Below are 21,080 nucleotides of genomic sequence, written 5' to 3'. Positions count from 1 at the left end.
ATAATTAAATTCCAGAAAATAAGTGTAGTAGTTTATTATGACTAAAGACTGTAGCGCTATGAGAAAAAATAAAATGTCAGTAGAAAGACAAGCAGAGGCAAATTATGGCATGCCATGTATATCATAGTACTGAGTTAGTGTTTGTGTGCCAAGTGAAGATGCGAGTGATTTGGTGCCTGGGTATGCAAACAGGTTCTTGAGGGCTTCAAGAATGAAAGCTTCAATATATTCAGACATTCAAAGCTAAGTGTGCTGAATGCTTGCCATAGTAAACACGATAGTTACCACAAAAGCTATCAACATGTGAAGCTATTTCCATATCTTAATTTCAATCAGAGTACAGCTTGGATTCGAGACAGTTGCACATTAAATTCCTAAGAATTCTAAAAAAGAGGCAGTAAGCATAGCAAGTACTGCCTCTGTCTGAAGCTTAATTTAACAGTTATTTGCTATGAAATCTTGGAAGAATTGTTTCACTTTCTTTAAACTTTAGTTCCCTCATCTATAAAACTACCAAAGTCATAGGGGTGTTGCATGTAAAACACTTAGCAAAATGCCTGGTACTTAATATAAGCTTAACAGAGGTTTATTGTTATATTATTATTGATATTAATAAAGAAAAGTAAGACCTAGATCTTCTACAAACATTTATTTTTTAAAGGTGTTCTCTTTTAATTAGCTGGAGTCAAAACTATTTGGGCTTTTCCAGTGATACTACTGAACCAACAGTGCCTTTGGATGCACAGATGAAGGCACATAAGAATAAAAACTCGTAAGAGGGGGAAAAAAGAAAAGAGTAGAAGCATGGAAAAGGATGAAATAATTCAAAGTAAAAAAGCAATGGGTTTACAAAATAGAAAACAGTGTCATTTTTACAGGAATTTAAGTAAAGCATTACTAATAAAAGATCTTACATTTTTATCACTATCACTCATTTTATCCTTATTTTCACTTGGTTAAGACCAGCTATTACAGGCTGCACTGTATCCCCCCAAAAATTCATATGCTAAAGGTGAGGACTTCAATATTATGAATTTTGGGGGGAACACGGTACATACTAATGGCACTGCATTTGGAGATAGAACCTTTAAAGAGATAAGCCAGATAAAATGAGATTATATGGATAGGCCCTAATCTAATGTAACTGATGTCCACATAAGAATAGGAGATCAGGACATAGACACACAAAGGAAAGCACATATGAAGACACAGGGAAAAGATGGCCATATGCAAGCCAAGGAGAAAGGTTCAGAAGAAACCAGTCCTGTGGCCACCAGAACTGTGAGAAAATAAATTCCTATTGTTTAAGCCACCCAGTCTGCAGTATGTGTCATGACAGCTCCAGCAAACTAATATACCAGCCAAACCCAAGAGACTCACATTAATATAACCAAAGAGGTAATTGCTAGACTAGAAAATCAGAGACCTGAAATCCAGTTCTACAGTATGGCAACTTAAAATCAAAGTATCCACATTAAATCAGTAATTTCTCTGTGCCTAGGTTTCCACATCTGAAAAACTAAATAATCTTTAAAATCTTATCAAACACCAGCATTCTGGAGTTCTAGTATTCCATTCAGAATCCTGTTTAAAATATGGTACCCCTGACAATTAATACAAAAAGTAGCAATCTAAATACCAGAAGAGAGACTCGTTCTGATAAGAAAATCTTCACAAAACACATCATCTGCTTTCCAGGTAAAGTTAGAATTCCTTCTTGATTTCTGGTTTCAATAAGCAGGGAATACAGGAATTTCTGTCAAAAGTGTACATTCACTTATATATATTTTTATAGAGCTCACAAAAAGCAGTTGTTTATTTCATTAAGAAACACAATATAGCAAATAATATATAAAAACATGTTGGGAATAAGAGTACTCTCATTGAACTGTGAAACAAACTCCTACATTTTATTCTAATAATTGTTTCCTCAACTCTATAACAATGCTTTCAATTTTCCTTTCAAAGTATTTGCTGACAATAAAATGTATTTTAATTTGTTGCCATATTGATTTCCATGAATTATTTACGCAATTTTTACCAGAGTAGGGAGAACAAGTTTCTCCCCAGTGGTTTGTGGTTTTTAAATTGCTGCTATTAAGTCAATGCATCTGTTAGGATGAGGTTTACTGACATATAACCAGAAAACCCAAAGTATGAATGACTTGAACAATATAAAGGTTACGTGTGTGTATATATACACACATATGTACACACATATGCATACATAGAAAAAGAGGGCATGCTAGAATATCTTTTAGTTTCTTTCTATACTTCTAATGGTTCCTCTAATTTTAAAATCTTAAAAATTTCAGAAATCTCCAGACCACTGATAGCCAATACAAATACAGTGCAAGTCACAGATACAAGCCATACATGTAACTTCAAATTTTCTATTAGCCACATTAAAAGAAAGATGTAAAATAAGACAGGTGAAATTAACTTTCATTTTATTAACTCAGTACATATACCCAAATATCCAAAATATCATTTCAAAATGTAGTAAATACTATGAAATTATTGAGATATTTTACATTTTTTTTACACCTAGCCCTCAAAATTAAGCGTGCATTTTATACTCTAAGGACATTTTAAATGCTCACTAGCCACATGTGTGGCTAGTGGCTGCCATGCTGGACCACACAGCTGTAGCCAGATCTAGCCTCTAGCCATCTTTCAAAACTCAACTCAAGCATCATCACCTTTATAAAGACTTACCTTGACTGACTTGGTAGATTTCTTTTTTCAGTGTAGCCCACAATACTCTAATTGATTTCTATGATAGAATTTACACATCCCATTGCCCATATTTGTCACCTTCTACAACTCTATAAACTCCAGGGCAGAGACCTTATCTTGATCATTGTATCCTAAGTGCCTAGCTTTACATAAGGTAAGTAATCAATAAAAGTTTGTGGGATAAAATGGATATGTGACCAGATACGAAGTTAGATTGAAAATGAATACACATATTTAAATCCAACAGACTGGTATGGGGGTGGGCGCCGCAGGAGGGGAAGCCACAGAGAAACAGCTCGGAGCAAAAGAACTATTAATAGATAATCTGTGAGCTAAATCTAGTAACCCATACTGAATAATTGAGTCAAAACTGGACAATGATATAATTTAATAACTTATGAGTGTATGTTAAACATTAATACCTGATCATGTCCTGATAATAATATAAAGCAAACCTTTTATAAGACTTGTGGCTTTTTCTCAGGAATAAGCTACATTAATAGAGTCCCTCTTTAACAACTAATAACATGCCACAAGTGTGACACATCTAATTATTAAATTTTATTCCCATAAACTTTCTTCCCACTAATATAGCTCTAATCTTTTTACATACACAGACAATAAATTAAGGTTCTAAAATATAAAATGCATATCGATCCAAAACTACAACTTCTTTCATTGGAATTCAAATCTCTGTTGTAAATGTCTATATCCTATATTTTCTAAGCAGGTCATCTTCAATTTATTTCAGAGTTTGGCAGCATAATTTTTCAATGTAATTGGGTTCAGCTGTCACACTGAGTGACAGTTTGTCATACAGTAACTAAAATATGTTAGTTTATCTTTCAGAGTGCACATCACTAATAAGGTTAAACATTATTTCTAGGATAAAATACAGTCATCCATCGCTTAACAACAGAGATAAATTTTGAGAAATGTGTCATTAGGTGATTGTGTTGTTGTACAAATATCAGAGTGTACTTAGACAAACTTAGATGGTACAGCCCACACACACAGGCTCTATGGTATGGCCTATTGTTCCTAGGCTACAAACCTGCACAGCATGTTACTGTATTGCATAAACAATTATAATGCAACAGTATTTATATATCCAAACATATCTAGACATAGAAAAGGTACAGTAAAAATATAATATAAAAGATAAAACATGGTACACCTATAGAGAGCACTTAACATGAATAGAGCTTCCAAGACTGTAAGTTGTTCTGGGTCAGTCAGTGGTTGCATGGTGAGTGAACGTGAAGGCCTACGACATTACAGTAACCACTACAGACTTTATAAAATGTATATTCTTGGGCTACACTTAAATTACAAAAAAAGTTTCTTTCTTTAATAATAAAGTAATCTTAGCTTACTATAAACTTTTTTACTTTATAAACATTTTCATTTTTTTAACTTTTTGACTTTTATAATAATTAGCTTAAAACACCAACACATTGTGCGACTATACAAAAATATTTTCTTATTCTATAACCTTTTTCTATGTTTACCTTTTTTAACTTTTTAAACTTTTTCGTTAAAAACTAAGACACAAACACACATTAGCCTAAACCTACGAAGTATCAGGATCTTTAAGAACACTGTCTTCCACTTCCACATCATGTTCCACTGAAAAGTCTTCAGGGGCAACACCACCCATGGAGCTGTCACCTCTTGTAACAATGCCTTCTTCTGGATTACCTCCTGCAAGACCTGCCCGAGGATGTTTTACAGTTAACTTTAAGCATGAGTTCATGCTAAAATAATGATAAAAAGTAGAGTATAGCAAATACACAAACCAGTAACATAGTTGCTTATCATCAAGTACTATGTACTGTACATAACTGTATGTGCTATACCTTTATACAACTAGCAGTGCAAAAGGTTTGTTTACATCACCATCACCACAGTGAGTGATGCATTGTGCTGTGACATTATGATAGCTCTGACTTTGCTAGGAGATAAGAATTTTTCAGCTCTATCGTAATCTTATGGGACCACCATTGTATACGTGGTCCACTGTAGACCAAAATGTCATTATGCAACATCAGCAAATCTGACTAAACCCTATTTGCTCAACATACTTCCTATTATACTTACGTAAATGGGTACTTTCAAAGAGAAGAATGCTTCTTCACAGCAACTCAACAGGCTCCTAAAATACGTATGTCAGTCACCCTAAATATGAATGCTTTGTTTTAATCCTAAGGCCTGGTTGAGAAACTGTTAATAGTTCAAAACAATTTTATGACCATTCAACGAATCTTGAACTGCTATGTAGTATTAATGAGGCCAAGGAAATGGGATTACACTGCCATTTGAATCTATACTTAGTACAGTCCAGTATTAAAAGACTGCACCTATAATCCCACCCAATTAGAGCTTCCTGTCTGCCAGGTGGATGACTTTAACAACAATAGCAATGAAACAAGCATGTGAACAGATTAACACCTAGAAAAAAAAAACATAAAATTCACACCTTAGAATATTTTATTCCTAGAAATAGATACTCTAAAGAAACTTACAATATGAAAAGTCACATTTTGGTAAAAAATGAATCACTGAACCTCAACTCTTAAAAAACACAACAAGTAAACATAGTACTTCATAATTAGTTACTGTATTATTACATATAATACTATTTGACCTGGCTTCTAAGGTATTTTTCCTGTAACATACTTTTAATTTTTAACGCAGATAAACAGAAAACTGTAACTCAGTTTGCAGAAAGGACAAAACAATTCCTTTAGGCGGTGGTGAGGGGACAGGAAACCCTTACAGAAGAAGAAAGGTTTGACAAAATAGTACTGCTACCAAAACAGTTAAGGAAAAATCCGTATTCATGGTGATCCTGTTCTTAGAATACTGAACTGTGTCACACTCCCTTGAATTTTCTTCTAAGTTTTAGCAAGCCATTTAACTCTACTTTGATGAACTATTGCAATTTTTGGAAATCAAATTTTATGAGACCGCAAAAATTAGAAATAAGTTCCAAATACCTTCAGTTTGCTTACTCTCATCCCTTCCTCCACCTTTTCTCTTAATCATTTTTCACAAATGCTTGGCGTTCTAGCTCCCACTCTCAACGGCAGGCAGTAAAAACCAAAAGCACCTCCAAACTCCCCAGGGCCTAAACTTACACCTATGCATTTAAACTATAACTCTATTCATGGTGTCAAATATCCTATTATTACTATTTCTTCAAATCCTGATCCGATTTTTTAAAAATTAATGTGTATCAAATGTTTACTATATATCAGGCCACAATATCTGACTTTACCAGGCATTAGGGGGTCTCCTCCCATTGTCACTTCCCCATCACAACTTAATCTGAATCTGTCATCCCCTTCTTACTGATAAATAACTTCTAATTTCATTATAAATAAAAAATAATCATTTTTACTCCAAAGATAAAGGACAAGTGACTATTATGATGGTTCATAAAATCATGTAAAATATGAATTTGTCTCCCAAAGTCCCCAATATAAGACCGAATAACTCACTTACCTCAGTTAGAACAATGTTATCTAAAAGAAATATAATGTGAGGTACAAATATAATTTTAAAAATTTTAGTAGTCACACTAAAAGAAATATAAACAGGTAAAATGAATTTTAATAAGTATGTTTTATATATAATAAAATAACCTAAAGGCAATATATCTACAACATGTAATATAAAACATTATTAATAAGATATATTTTTTAATTAAGTCTTTGAAATTCAGTGTGTATTTTACACTTAAAGCACATTCAATTCTCAAAAGCCACATTACAAGTGCTCACCAGCCACAAGAAATGGGCTTCCACACTGGATAATAAAGCTGTACACAAACAAGAAGCAGCAGAACTTTAGAACAAGAAGCAAACAAGGAGACAAATACAGCTATATATAGACTCAAAAGAGGCATAAATATATCCATGACTGAAAAGCCTTGAGTACGTTATTTAAGCTAGGACTATAATAAAAGTAAAAAATTGTATGTTGTTTCTTAAAAATACAAAAAGAAAGGGGTTATAGCGAAAACACGTATCTTCAGAAGTTGTATGTTATATAAAATAAGTTCAAACAGATATTGGTCATGCTCTCTAGAAGCCTATAATTAGACAGGTAGGATGAAAGATAAAAGTTTTTGCTCCATCTTTTTTTATTTTAAAATTCAGATTGTTTAATGTAACATGTTTACAATCTCTTAAGAAACAAATGAATTACAAGTATTTTGCTTTAGATAAAGGAGGAGTTGGGATAAAATCACTGCTGAATGTTTAGTAAGGAAGTGAAATCATCAGGCTTAATCATACATAACAAATTAGTTTTGGTGTCCATACATCGATTTTTAGGTGACACAACAAAAATTATACATGTGTGAATGTTCCTGTTCTTTCTTTTCCTGTGCCACAATTCTGGCTTGGCCTGCTGAGTCTCTTCACCTCCCTCATCTTTTAAGATTGTCTTCCCAGTTTAATTATTTTAAGCTTTGTAATAAAGATGAAGGAGATGGAATACTATGAAAATACAGGTTAGGGCTGGGTGTGGAGCATTACAGAGAAGTTTCAAGAGAAGAGAATCAAGAGTAGCTCTACTACGGGAACAAAACTAATGCAACGGAAAAAATAAATTTTTATATAAATATCACTATGGTGGGTATATATATACACACATGTGTATGTATGTGTGTGTATATGTGTGTGTATATATTCTACATGATATTAAATAAATAGAACTAAATAATCTGAGTCCTATAGAAATTACTTTTGACCAGACGCGGTAGCTCACACCTGTAATCCTAGCACTTTGGGAGGCCGAGGCAGGCAGATCACCTGAGGTTGGGAGAGGAGAAATAGAAGTTACTATTTAATGGGCACAGGATTTCAGTTTGAGAAGATGAAAAAATTCTGGAGGTGGATGATGATGATGGCTGAACAACAATGTGAAATCACTTAATGCCACTAAACTGTACACTTTAAAATGGTTAAAATAAACAGTGACTATGATTAACAATATTGCACTCTGTATTTCAAAATAACTAGAAGATTTTGAGTGTTCTTACCACAAAGAAATGATAAATAGATGAGGTGATGGACATGCTAAGTACCCCAATTTGATTTTTACACAATGTATACATCTATCAAAACATCACATTAGACCCCAGAAATACATACAATTATGTGTCAATTGAAAACAAAATTTTAAAAAGGGTTGAAATAAATTATATGCTACATATATTTTACTTCTATAAAAAATAAAGATATCAAGACTTTGAACAAATCAGGCCAGCCTGGGAATGAACCTAGAATAATGACCAAAAAAAAAAAAAAAAAAAAAAAAAAAAACCACTTGTACTGATTTTCAAAGTCATAGTTTTTTGCTCTCATAAAAAATTGATTATTTGTATATAAATTTCATTTTTTATAAATGCAAAACACTAATATCCTTAAAAAGTTCATCATTCATCTCAAAGACTACTGAAAATAAAAGTAAATGCCAAATGTTAATGTTAATTTTCATGTATTCATCTTTACATTCTCTTCAGAAGTATAATATACTCAAAAATAAAGTCCTCTTTTTTGCCAGTGAGCCATTCCTTTATTTTTGTACTTCATTCATTTAATATTTATTAAATGCCTACTATGTGCACAGTTTATAATTTTTCTGCAATGGGTATAACAATATATCTTTCAACAGTCAAATAAAAGGGAGAGTTGATAGAGAAAATACATACCCCTTATGACGGTTAATTTTAGGTGTCAACTTAACTGGGCCAGAGGGTGCCCATATATTTCATTAAATATGATTCTGAATGTCTGTGAGGGTGTTTTTGAATGAGATTAGCATTTGCATTAGTATACTGTATAAACAGATTGCTCTCCTTAATGTGGATGGGCCTCATTCAACCAACCAGTCAAAGGCCTGAACAGAACCAAAGGCTGACCCTCCTTCAAGGAGGGGTAATTAACTCCTCCTAACTGAAGGATATGAATGGTCAACTGTACTACTAGAATTAAGGGGAAAAAAATGATTTCTACAAAAAGAAAGTTGATTTAATTTACTGTAGTCTACAGTCAGCATTAAGGCAAAAAACCATGAAAACACTCCCTCGTGGCTCTTGTCATTGTGCAAGCTATCCCTCTGTGGAAAGTTGTTCTTTTCCTGCTCTTTTAATCCTGGAACAGTTACTTACTTGTCCTTCAAGACTCCTTTCACAAGACATCTACCCATGAAGCCTTCCCAACTCCTCCAAGCAAAGTTAGTAACTCCATTAATGTTTCCACAGCACTTTGTTTATATCTCTACAATATTACTTTTATCCATTATAATTTATCTGTTTATTCTTCCATTCTCTGTTCTGAATTTCAAGTTATTTGAAGGTATGAATTATGTTACTCTTTTATGTACCCAAGAAGTATCCTGACTCTAGCAATAGCACACTAGATTAGGATTATTCAGTAATTTATTTTACTATCATTTTAAGTATTCTGAACCTGCTGGAGTAAAAACAGAAGTTTCCATGTAAAAGTTATAAAGCAGAAAATGAGCTGAAGCAAAGTGGAACTACAGTCATCAAGATAAAATGAAAAAAGAAGTGGACTAAGGGTCAGGGAATCTGGGTGTTAATCCTAGTCTGTGAAGGACCACAGGATCTGAACCTACCTGGTTTTCAGTTTCCTCATCTATGCAAGTGAAAGAGTCAGGCCATTGACCAGATCTGAAAACATTGTGACTCTTTACCAGTCTCAAATATCAAGAAAACTTTTTGAAAAACATAAACCATGTATTTACAGTGGGCCCTCTGAATCCATGAGTTCTATATCCATAGATTCAACCAATAGGGGATCAAAAATATTTCTTTTAAAAAATGGATGGTTGCATCTATATTGAACATGTACATTTTTTCTCGTCACTTCCCTAAACAATGCAACATAACAACTATTTACCTAGCATTTATACTGCACTGGGTATTATAAGTAATCTGGAGATGATTTGAAGTACATGGGAAGATATTCATTGGTTATATGCAAATACTATGGCATTTTATACAAAGGACTTGAGCATCCATGGATTTTGGTATCCTGAAGGGTCCTAGAACCAATCTTCCATGGATACCAAGGGACAACTGTATACATGTAGTTATACCAATCATCCGCCACCCAAAAATAAAAATAAAAACTGAAATGTTAAAGCAAGAGGCAAATGTAGAAATTAAAAGAATCAGAATAGCCTGCAAAGCTAAGATTTGTACACAAGCTGGACATGACTGAAACAAGCAAAGTAACTATATCAAAGCTGAGAGAAAATGTTCAGAGTAAAGTTCACTAAACACCACAAAATGCCAGATACTATGTTAAATACTCGTACTAGCAAGGTAAGATAATGTTCTGATCCTCAAAAGATTCAGAGCCTCTAGTGCCGTCTGATAAGTAAACAAACACAGTTGTCCCCTGATATCTCTGGGGGATTGGTTCCAGGGCCCCCTGTGGTTACCAAAATCCATAGATTCCCAAGTTCCTGGTACACAATGGTGTAGTATTTGCACATAACCTACACACACCCTCCTGTGTACTTTAACTCCTCTCCAGACAACACCTAATACAATGTAAATGCTATGTAAATACTTGTTATACTATATTGTTTAGGGCAGTGATCTCCAACCTTTTTGGCACCAGGGGCCAGTTTCATGGGAGACAATTTTCCATGAATGGGGGCTTCAGGGGGGATGGTTTTGGGATTAAACCAGTCCACCGCAGATCATCAGGCATTAGATTCTCATAAGCAGCACACAACCTAGATCCCTTGCTTGCGCAGTTCACAATAGGGTTTGCTCTCCTATGAGAATCTAATGGCACCACTGATCTGACAGGAGGCAGAGCTCAGGTGGTAATGCTCACTCACCCGTGGCTCACCTTCTGCTGTGTGGCTCAGTTCCTAATAGGTCCATGGCCCAGGGGTTGGGAATCCCTGGTTTAGAGAATAATGACAAGATTTAAGTCTATACATGTTTAGTACAGACGCAACCATCCATTCTTTTTCTCACATATTTTCTATCCAAAGTTAACTGAATTCACGGATATGGAACCCATGGATATAGAGGGCCAACTGTAATTTAAAATAGAATGTGTGAGTACTAAATCTGAAATATGTATGAAATTCTATGGGAAAGCACGGGTTGGGAGGAATAACTTTTAGGGGAATATCAGGGAAGATGTCACTTAAATAGGGTAAGAACTAAATCTTGAAAGATGAGCAGTTCTTTAGACAAAAAATGGAAGAATATGATGACTTGAGAAATGTAACAATTATCAAGTAACAGTCAATATATTATAATAAAAGAAACATTATTGTACTGATAACTCATTTCTCCTAAGGTTAAAAAAATTTAAATACTTAATTTAAATTCAAGGACTTTGAAAGGGTGATCAAGTTATAAAGAATTAGTATAAATTAACTGAAATAATTCTATGACATTTTATAATCAAGTATCGTTTATATATTCAGAGTTGAAAACACTTCTCTTTTAAGATAGCAGACTTGCTTAGCTTAGAAAGACAATGACTTTATTTCACTGACTCTTTCACATTCTAGGTCAAGATGATTAAATAAGACAACACAGGTCATATGCTTAACACAGTGCCTGACATGTAAAGATTCTATCACCGTCATCATCATCATTATCAAAGGTAATGGTGTTTTTAAACAGCAAAACTTGGAAATGGAAGATCCAGCTTTGGATCTCATTCTGCTACTAAGCAATTTTGCAACCTCAGACAAGTTCCTTAACCTCAGTTATAGTTTAGTTATTATACTAAAGTAAATCCCCATTTACTTCAAAGGAGTTGGAAGAGGACATTAAAAACGTAAGATATGAACCCAAACCCAATCTATAAATGCCAATTCCCTTCCCAGATGTAAAAAAATTAAATGACATAAAAATATGTATATACCATCTTTTAATCTGCTGCAAGTTATTTCTCTCAGAAAATGAAAGTATTTGCTAAAGAGAAATATATGTAGATATTTTTACTCCCATAAAATTTGCTATTAATCAATGTTTGCTCTACCTTCATAAACTGAAAGAGAAATCACAATTACTAGAAATTATTATATCCAGATGCTAGTATATTCCTTCTATAACTCATTTATTTTATTCAAGTAAACGTTGTATATATAGTGGCTCAAATAATTACCTCCAATATATAACAAGAAAATCACGAATTTACTTTTTCTGTAAATATATTAATGCATACTATTATTCTGGTTCAGAGTAATCTCTCAAGTATCCACATTATGCCCAGTGAAAACATAAAATTCAAAGCCATTTACCATATAACCAATTATTTCCCAAAACTCAAATATTAATAACTCATGGTATAGTTCTTGCTAAGTCACTTTTGTGTATAAATCCATTAAATTGACCTGCATTCATTTTTAATTTCCTCTGAATAGCCTGTCCTAAGTTGTCTATGGGACACATTCCCTACCAGAGAAGCAACTCACTGAGGCTGGCTGCTCCCTCCCCTTCCAACATCATCTCTTCATACATGCTGTCTTTGGGATAATTTCTAAGTACTAGTTACATTTCCTTAGCAATGGGAAAGAACTCTAGCTTTGGAACCTGAAGGTCTAAGTCCCAGCTGTGCTACTTAGTACCTAGATAACCTTGTCTAATTACTTCACATTTTCTACAGCCTTAGTTTCTACATATGTAAAGCAGGAATGGTATGGTATCTATAAAAGGAAATTATTCTAAGGATTAGAGAACACTGCTGTGTTCAATTCCACAAGTGTATTGTAAACAGTTAAGAGCTATTAAACTATAGGCTAATATTATTTTCTAAAATAGTCATAAAATAGTTTGTAATCCTTTAACTTGCCCCTTAGACTTGTTACCCAAGTAGTCTTCTAAATATTTAAGCAAATACTCCCAGAGGGAGCTACTATTTGCCTTGGATCACCATTCATGTCTTACTACATCTACATGTGAAAGTCAGCCACCTGAGAGAAGAGATGGAAGAGACTCCACACAAAGGAACTCCTGTTACCTCTTGTCTCTTCCTTCCCCAGTTTCTCACCCTCCTCAAAGAAAGAAATCAGAAAAACTACCTCAGGCACTGATAAAGACTATGCAGGATTCAAGACAACAGATCTCCTGTGCTTCAGCAGGACATCATGATCTGTGAGTACCTAAGAGTCCCCTCCCTGACAGGTCACCAGGCTCAGGTACTCCAAGCTAAAATAGGACAGATCAGTTTTAGTAAGTCATTACTTCTGTCTATAGTCAGGTGATTCTCTGGACCAAGATAAGAATTAAAACAATAGTAAGTACTAAGTAAAGTTTACTATATACCAAGCACTTTACATATATTAACCCATTTAATCTGTACGACCTGCGTATCTATCTTACAAGGCTGAAATCCCATTTTACACATGAAGAAACTGAGGCACGGTAAGTTTTAATAGCTGTTATTCCATAACATGGACGTAAAAATAATATATTTAATGTTTTCCTATTGTTGAACATTTAAGTTGTTGCCACATACGTTACATCATAAAAATACACTAAATTTTCATACCTGTCCACAGGTATTTTTTCCTTAGCCTAAAGAACTAAGAATACATTATGGAAACCTCTTTAAAATCCTTGATACATATTGGTAAAATGTCACTCAGAATAGCTGTAACAGTTTACGAGCCCAACAAGAACATTTAAGATTATTTTAACTTGCCCTGGCAAACAATCATCACTTCTTTTTTTGTGAGACAGGGTCTTACTCCATCACCCAGGCTGGAATGCAGCAGCATGATCACAGCTCACTGCAGACTCAACCTCCAGGGTTGTTGCCTAGGTTGGTCTTGAACTCCCTGGCTCAAGCAATCCTCCCACCTCAGACTCCCAAAGTGCTGGAATTACAGGCATGAGCCACCATAACCAGCTGGTCATTTCTTTTTAATCACTTCTTTTTCATGTTATCTGTTACCTTATGTTCTTATTTAGCCAAAGTGAATATTTTTCTATTAATTAACCATGTATATTTCTTCTTTCTTGAAACATATCAAGTCCTTTGACAAGTAAACATTTTTCTTATGATTCATCCTGTAATATTTAATACCTGAAGTATTTTTTTTTTAATTTAGAATATTAGGAATCTTTGGGGGCACAAATGGATAGAAAACCACCTCAAACTGGCTTAAAGCAAAGTGATGCACTGAAATATCTGGAGATAGAACTGACTTGAGGGGATCCAAAGCTGCCATCAGCAATGTATTGCTTGGTTTTAAGTGCCTCTTTAACGGCTCTGTTTTCAAGTAGAATCTGCCTTCATGGTGCAGATGGTAGTCAATTCTAGACTTACATTCTAACATTTTCAGCAACCCCAGCGAAAGCACCTTTTTCCTTCTTCAGAAAGAAATTATCAAACTGTCTCAGAAGTACAGCTAAATTTTATAACCAATACCAGTTACTGTCGGGCCAGACGTCAGTTTCTGTGTCTGGTCCAGAAAAGCAGGATAAAGTCCAATGATGCCCCAGACCATAAAAATCAAGAATGACTCCCTAAAAGAATATCAAAAAATCGAGAATGTTAACAACAGAAAGAATGGATGCTAGGCAGCCAAAACTGGCAGAAATCTGTAACATTATAGTCCTTGGCTACCCACCCATCTCAGACACTCATTTCTTTTCATACATATAACCACTTACATATCCATGTTTAACATGGCTATCTTAGACACAATAGAAAGTGTACTTACCACCTCACCAGAGGATGAAAAAAGACAAAGTCGAATTACTGCATCTAACCTCAAGTCTGAAATTTTTGTGTTATGATAATATTCTTCTTGGTGATACCTCAAACCTGACCAATTATATAGCTATGTAATAAATTTAACTATACCCTCTAATTAATATACAATGGTAAAAGAACATTAAGTAACAATAACTGCATTTAGAAGAGTGGAGAAGGTTAAAGAAACACCATGATAACTAATTCAAAGCATAAACCATATATCATTGGTCAGAGTAACAAGAATTCCCTGTCCTTGCTAATGGAATTCCTTGGGTCGGCCAATGTGAATACATTCACTACCACTATCTCAGAAGATCTCACTTCTTATCCTCCATAATGCAGATTTTCCTTCTAGCAGCTATACTGCTGGAGCTTAGAAGTGCCTTAGAAGTAAAAGAATACAGGCCTTTGTTTACCAGGCTTGAGGTTTCTCTCCAAGTATGGCTTCCCTAAAATTTTGATAAGTTTTTCGTCACTTTACTTAAGTCAAAGGACTTGAATTCGCAACCAAAACATGCGATCCTGTCAGGATCTTGTCAGCTTTTAAGTTTCAGTCTCATAGCAACAGGCCTTCCCAGTACTCTTATCCCCTTAACCCTCAGCTAAATGATCTTCCTTGAAGCAATGTGAAACAATAAACTGGGTGAGGAGGCACAGCTATTCTATCATTTGCTCCCTGGTTGTATCGTATTTTAAAGCTCTTCACAACTGGATTACTGTTACTTTGGTCAGAAGGCTGGCGTATGCTGCATGAGAGGCTTGGGAGAAGCTTATCAGACAGAACTTTATCTGGTTCTAATTTAAACTCTTGGCTTTCCTCTTACCAACTTTAGCACGGGGTAAAAACTTAGGGCTTTATGACCTACAAAGCTTTAATATTCTAATTCCCTACTATCTTGGATGGCAGCTACAGGCAGAAAGAGCCTCTCTGCCTTGGAAAAGCTACATTTTCTTTCTGCTTTGCTTTCAAGCACCCTAACTTGGACCAAAGTTAACTGCTCTCTTAAAAGACATTATCAAAGACCCCAAAAAGTGACCAAAACATTCCAACATCCCTAAAATTCCAACCTCAGTAGTTCCATTGACAAAGATAACACAGGTGACAATTTAAATAGCTGCTCTGTAACTCCTTAAAAGGAACTGCTAGAGGATCACAAAGTTCTCACTGCCTTCCACTCCATTTCAAAATCTAAGGTCTGTTTCCTACAATGTGTCATTTCCAGATACTAATGTCTATGTTACTGGGGATTCTTTCTGTTTACAAGTGAAAAAAAAAAAGCCCAACTTACACTGATTTGAAATAAATAACAATAGTAAATTTTAAAGGAAATAATTTAATGGTTAGAAGATAATCACCACAGACAAAAAGAACTCTACGTTCTCCAACAGAATCATGAGGCTGTTTGCTTCACACTTGGTCAAATTCTAAGACAGGGACCTACAACTCTTTAAGAATTGACACATTCAGCATCCCCATCAGAATGCCTTCCAGCACAATTCCTGGAACCTACTCTGGCTCGCTACCCTTGAGTTAAATGTTTGTCCCTGAACCAATCACCACTATTCTTGCCACACCTGGCTTAGATGTCTGACCCTCAAGGCAGGCAGTGGGGTCGACCCACCTAAACCAGTTGAACTACAAATGGGGAATGAGTGAATCATCAAAGGAAAACTGAGGTACCACTACAAAGAGGTGAAATGTATGCCAGACACACAAGAACAAATTCACTATTCTTGGCAATATGACAAATGCTTACAGTATTTTCTATAATTTCTCTTCAATGCATTACGTATTTTCTTTGTTAACAACATGACCTTGTTATGTGATTATATTTGATTATAAATAAAAGTTTACTGAAAAGTTTTTACCAGATTCTAACTTATTAACGGATGCCAGTTCAAAATAACATCTACATATGCAGTAATGCCTACACAGCCAGGTAATATTATACACATTGAACACATATTTCTAGTTTGAAGAATAAGGAATACATGAAGTTTATATGAGTTGAGTTTATATATGAGTTTATTTCAGGATCCTAGGTCTGGACCGTAATGTTGAACATAACTTCAGAAACTGACCATAATCATTACTGCCTATGATAGTGTCATGCACACTACAAATGCACTTAACTTATCCAAGGCCTAGAAATACAAAAAATATAGATACATAAAATCAGTTCCTGCCCTCTTGGAGTTCACAGCCTAGGAAGGGAAACACACATAAATAACTGCAACGCTACAGGGTGATATGTGATGCCAAAGAGATATGCTGACATTGTTTAAAGACAAGAAATGGAAAACCTGGAACTAATGCATAACAATATGTTCCGTATATAGAAAAAAAAAAAAAAAAAAGCAGATGACTGAATTTTATAATACAGCTATACGACACAAAATGGGGGCTAAGTCTGTTAGACCCAATAAATTCTTCCACACTGTCTGGGAAAAGCATAGCAAAAGAGTAAAGAACCTTGTGATATTTTTAATTAACAGCACAGTATTTGCCAAAAAGCAGCTAGCAATACACAAAACATTTATTTAAAATTAATATAAACTGATAATAGACTATAGAATATTTGCTGCCTTAGTGTCACTATATGACTAAATTTTCTATGGAAAACCTCAAAACTCCTTAAGATATTGAAACTCCGAGCATTTACATGTGAATCCTGAATTTTATTTTCCATACCCAATCATGAGAATAAAATACAATTCAAATTAATATGAAAAGGCTTACATATCAACATAAATTAAAATGCATGAAATTATTTTAATATAAATGTGGTTTTATTAGTATTAAGGACCTCTATGATTCTAAGATGCAACTGTGTATTTTTAAAATACATATAATTCAAATGCAGAAGACACCTTCTTTGTAAAATTCTAAATATCTTTAAAACGAAAATTATGACTATCAATCTGCAAAATTTTTAAAAAAAAACTCTAAGGAAGAAGAGTTACTGCCATATTCAAGTACAAAAAACACCTTGAAGTTACCCTTTTAACAAAAATACCATGATCCATAAGCCAAGATGAAAGAAACTCAGTAAACCACATATCCCCTCAAAGCATCCTGTCAGGTTTCCAGCTCAGCCAACAGCATGCCACTTAGAGTGTAAAAAAATAATCAGAGGAAATATCATTTTCTACAACTAGACACACTGATACAACTCACAGTAACTCATGAAAAAAAATTACAAATCCATGAAAAAATTTCGTGAAAAAAATTTCATGAATTCAGTTATTCATAAAAAATCTTCAAGTCTATAATGCCATAATTATAATCATAGAATTATACTATAACACATAAGAAAGCCACTCCAAAAAAATTATGAATTCTTTCACTAAGTAAATATTAATCCTCTATTATAAATATATTTTTCTAGAAATTTATGTTTATAAAAGAAACTTCCATGTTATAAACAACGATAACACATATTTACATAGCTTTTACTTCAAATATGAATAAAGCTTATATAAACATATGTTAAGTGTGTTTACAAAAGAATAGATTAGTTTGATTAGGGAGTATGCCAGCTTTACAACTGAAAACAATCAACAAAATCTCTTCTCTATAGTTAAATTCTCTTATATTGCCACTTTAAATAATTCCTCCAGAAGCCAAAGTTTGTTAACGATCAGTTTCTTTCATTAGTAGAGCTACAATGCAAAATCCTTGACAATACAGACTGTAATTTTATTCACAAACTAATTTACCTATCTTCCTAACATTATCCATTCCATATTTCAATGTTTTAAGTCAACTATAACATCATTATACAAAATACATACATCTCTAATAAAAATCACTCATTTTATTGCATATCACATTGGTGATTCTTCACCAAACTCCCACAAACCACCTAGTAGTAAAAATGGGTCTCTAGACCTTTGGGAAACAAAGCAGAAAAATTACAGCCACTGCTCTGTTGAAGAAGTCCTACACTTTAGTGCATGCTTAAACTTCACTCTGCCCAGCTTTTAATTCTTTGGCCAAGGCATGTGAGAAATAGCACCTAGAAACCAAGTATTTATGAGTATCCTCACATAGGAAGAAAAAATATACAGGAAAACAAAGAAAAATGTACTGACAAAGGTGACTGAGACAAGGGTATTGTTTAAGGTAGAAACTCCTTTTTTTTTTTTTTTTTTTTTAAGTTTCATTAGTTCTTTTTTTTCTGTCATTCAGGGCACAGTAATAGGTATTTCACTATTTTACCTTACATTTTTATTTAAAGTGTTAAATTAAAACTGAAAATTTTAAAAAATTCATTTTAGATTTAATATTAAAGGTTTCCAAACTCTAACGAATCACTGAGTGTCCTATATGGATTTTACTGGTTTACTTATTACATAAATAGAATTAAGTTTGATAATTCGTTTTTTAAACGCCCATGACTTCCACATATTTTTTGAGAATCCACCTAAATTTTCATATGACATTTTCATGAGTGTACTGCACAATAAAGCCCTAAATCTACAGTTCAAGAAATATTGCACTTCAAATGACTAATTTATATTCCTTAATTAATATAATTAACAACTTAGCAATAAACAGCTCCTTTTGTCATTTATTCTTTTCCCCAAAAGTTTCTATTGAAAAATCTATTGCATTCTTTAAATACATACAAAGAAATTTTAAACCTCTTTAAATTTAAAATATCATTGCAGTTACAAAGTCTTAAGTAGATTTTGGATACACTATCTCAGTATTAATTTATTTCTAGTGACTCTAAGCTTAACTGTAAAGTTCTCTGAAATGTCTGCATACTGAAACTTCATGCCAGATTTTTACTGCTCTGAAGAGTTAAATTTCTTTTTCATCTCAAGAAAAACATTTCACTTCCTTTCTTAGTCTACCGTCTATCTAAAAAACCCCATCTGTTAAGAACTGATTCAGCATGCATTGCTACTGCTGCAGAGTCCAAACTGGTTATATATTCAAATCAGTTTCCAGGTTGTGAAAGCTATACTGCCTCTTACCAGGTTAAAATGTATTAAGTAAGCATAGTAATACTTACTAAAATAGCCTAATATAATCTAACATAAAAATGATATTGGTTAGATCAAAACTGGAACTAAAAATGTGTTCCTTTAAATTACAGAAATACAGTTACCTGCTAACATACTAACAGTTGGAGATTTCATTTATCTTCTTTTAAAAAGAAATGGCAAGTACTGACCTCTTATTTGCAACTAGTTAAAATTAAAACTCAAGAAAACCGTATTTCCAGTAGTGCCCCGAAAAGAACTTGGTTATACCAACTTAGTGACATTCCCTCAAACTTACACTGACTTTTCATGATGATTTATTGGAAAGGCACACAGAAGTAAAAACAGGTGTTTTGTTTTAAACAACAATGAATATAATGAAGACAGATAATCTCCTTTGACCTGACACACTAGCAAAAGGAAAAAAACAGCTTCAACTTTTCTGTGCATTTAGGAGGTTCATAAACCGTAGACATTATCTAATGCATGTCTCAGGACACCAGTGGTGTAGCTGCGGCTTTCTCTCAGTTTTCCAATAAAGTAAAAATAATTGCTTAGCTGAAAAATGACTGCATGGGTGTACAAAGCACCCCTGTAAGCATACTGTTATGTTCCTGTGACTCCACACCAAATACAATACTCAACTGATTGCTCCCGATTTATGTCTTGCCTCCCAAAGCCCAACCTTTCAGTATGTCAATGACTAGATATTGCAGAGAAAACTGTTTAAAAAGCTTGGCTGCAGGGGGGGAAAAAAAAACTCCATTTACAAAGCACTAAATATGAACTACTGTTAATTTTCCTCGATTTATGATTCTCATCTCCTTATTTCTTTCCATTTCTTTCCCTGACATCTTAAACGCTTCTGAGCCTCTCTGTAGATAGCGCAAAACATTAAGTCATACACACTTCTGCAGTAACTCTTTCTTATCATGAAAGAAACCAAAACCTAGGGCTGCGTTTCAAACCTTTCCTTTAGTCTTTACCCACATGCCACGCTACTGAAGGTAACCACAGAAATGAACCTGTATGATCTGGTGTCCTCACACACCTTGTGTGCACAAAAAATGACTAAGAAATCAGTATATTCAGGGCAACATTACAAAGAAGGGACGGCTGCTTCAGAGATGGAGGGGGATGGATAGACACAACACTCTCCATCATGGCCTTGGAATATTTAAAGACAGATGCAAAACTGCATCATTTTCTGTCTCCCTCGAAAACATCACACCCCAGCTGCTCAAGTCGGAAGCTAATGTGCTTCTCACATCTCAGCAGCACGGGGGAATTTAGGCTCCAGGGGCAAGGCTGTCATCCTCCGAGAGCGACACCACGGACAATAAAGAGTGTGAGAAAAAGAACCCCAGAGAACAGGAGGCCTCCTCACCTCCTAACTAAACTCTAAAGTCGACCCAAAACCTTCACCGCGGGGACTGGTTTACTCGTGGTCCTAAAAAGTGGTAAGAAGCGGTGTTAAGTTGGGCATTGCGCTCAGGTGGCAGGAGAGGACCAGAAAGAGGAGAGGAGGGAGGTGGCGTGGTTCCGGCAGCGCGCAGGCAGGTCACC

The 21,080-nt window shown here is 34.4% G+C and overlaps 1 protein-coding gene across 5 annotated transcripts in view; it reads right to left on the bottom strand.

Moving 5' to 3' along the window:
- NBEA (neurobeachin) overlaps window positions 1–21,080 on the bottom strand; it is a 726,287-nt gene that overhangs the window by 704,223 nt on the left and 984 nt on the right. The window lies entirely within an intron of this gene.

This window comes from Macaca thibetana, chromosome 17 (genome assembly GCF_024542745.1).
Source record: "Macaca thibetana thibetana isolate TM-01 chromosome 17, ASM2454274v1, whole genome shotgun sequence".
Taxonomy (NCBI): Eukaryota; Metazoa; Chordata; class Mammalia; order Primates; family Cercopithecidae; genus Macaca; species Macaca thibetana.
Note: the sequence above shows the minus strand (reverse complement) of the source record. Positions and strands in the feature narration are given on the sequence as shown.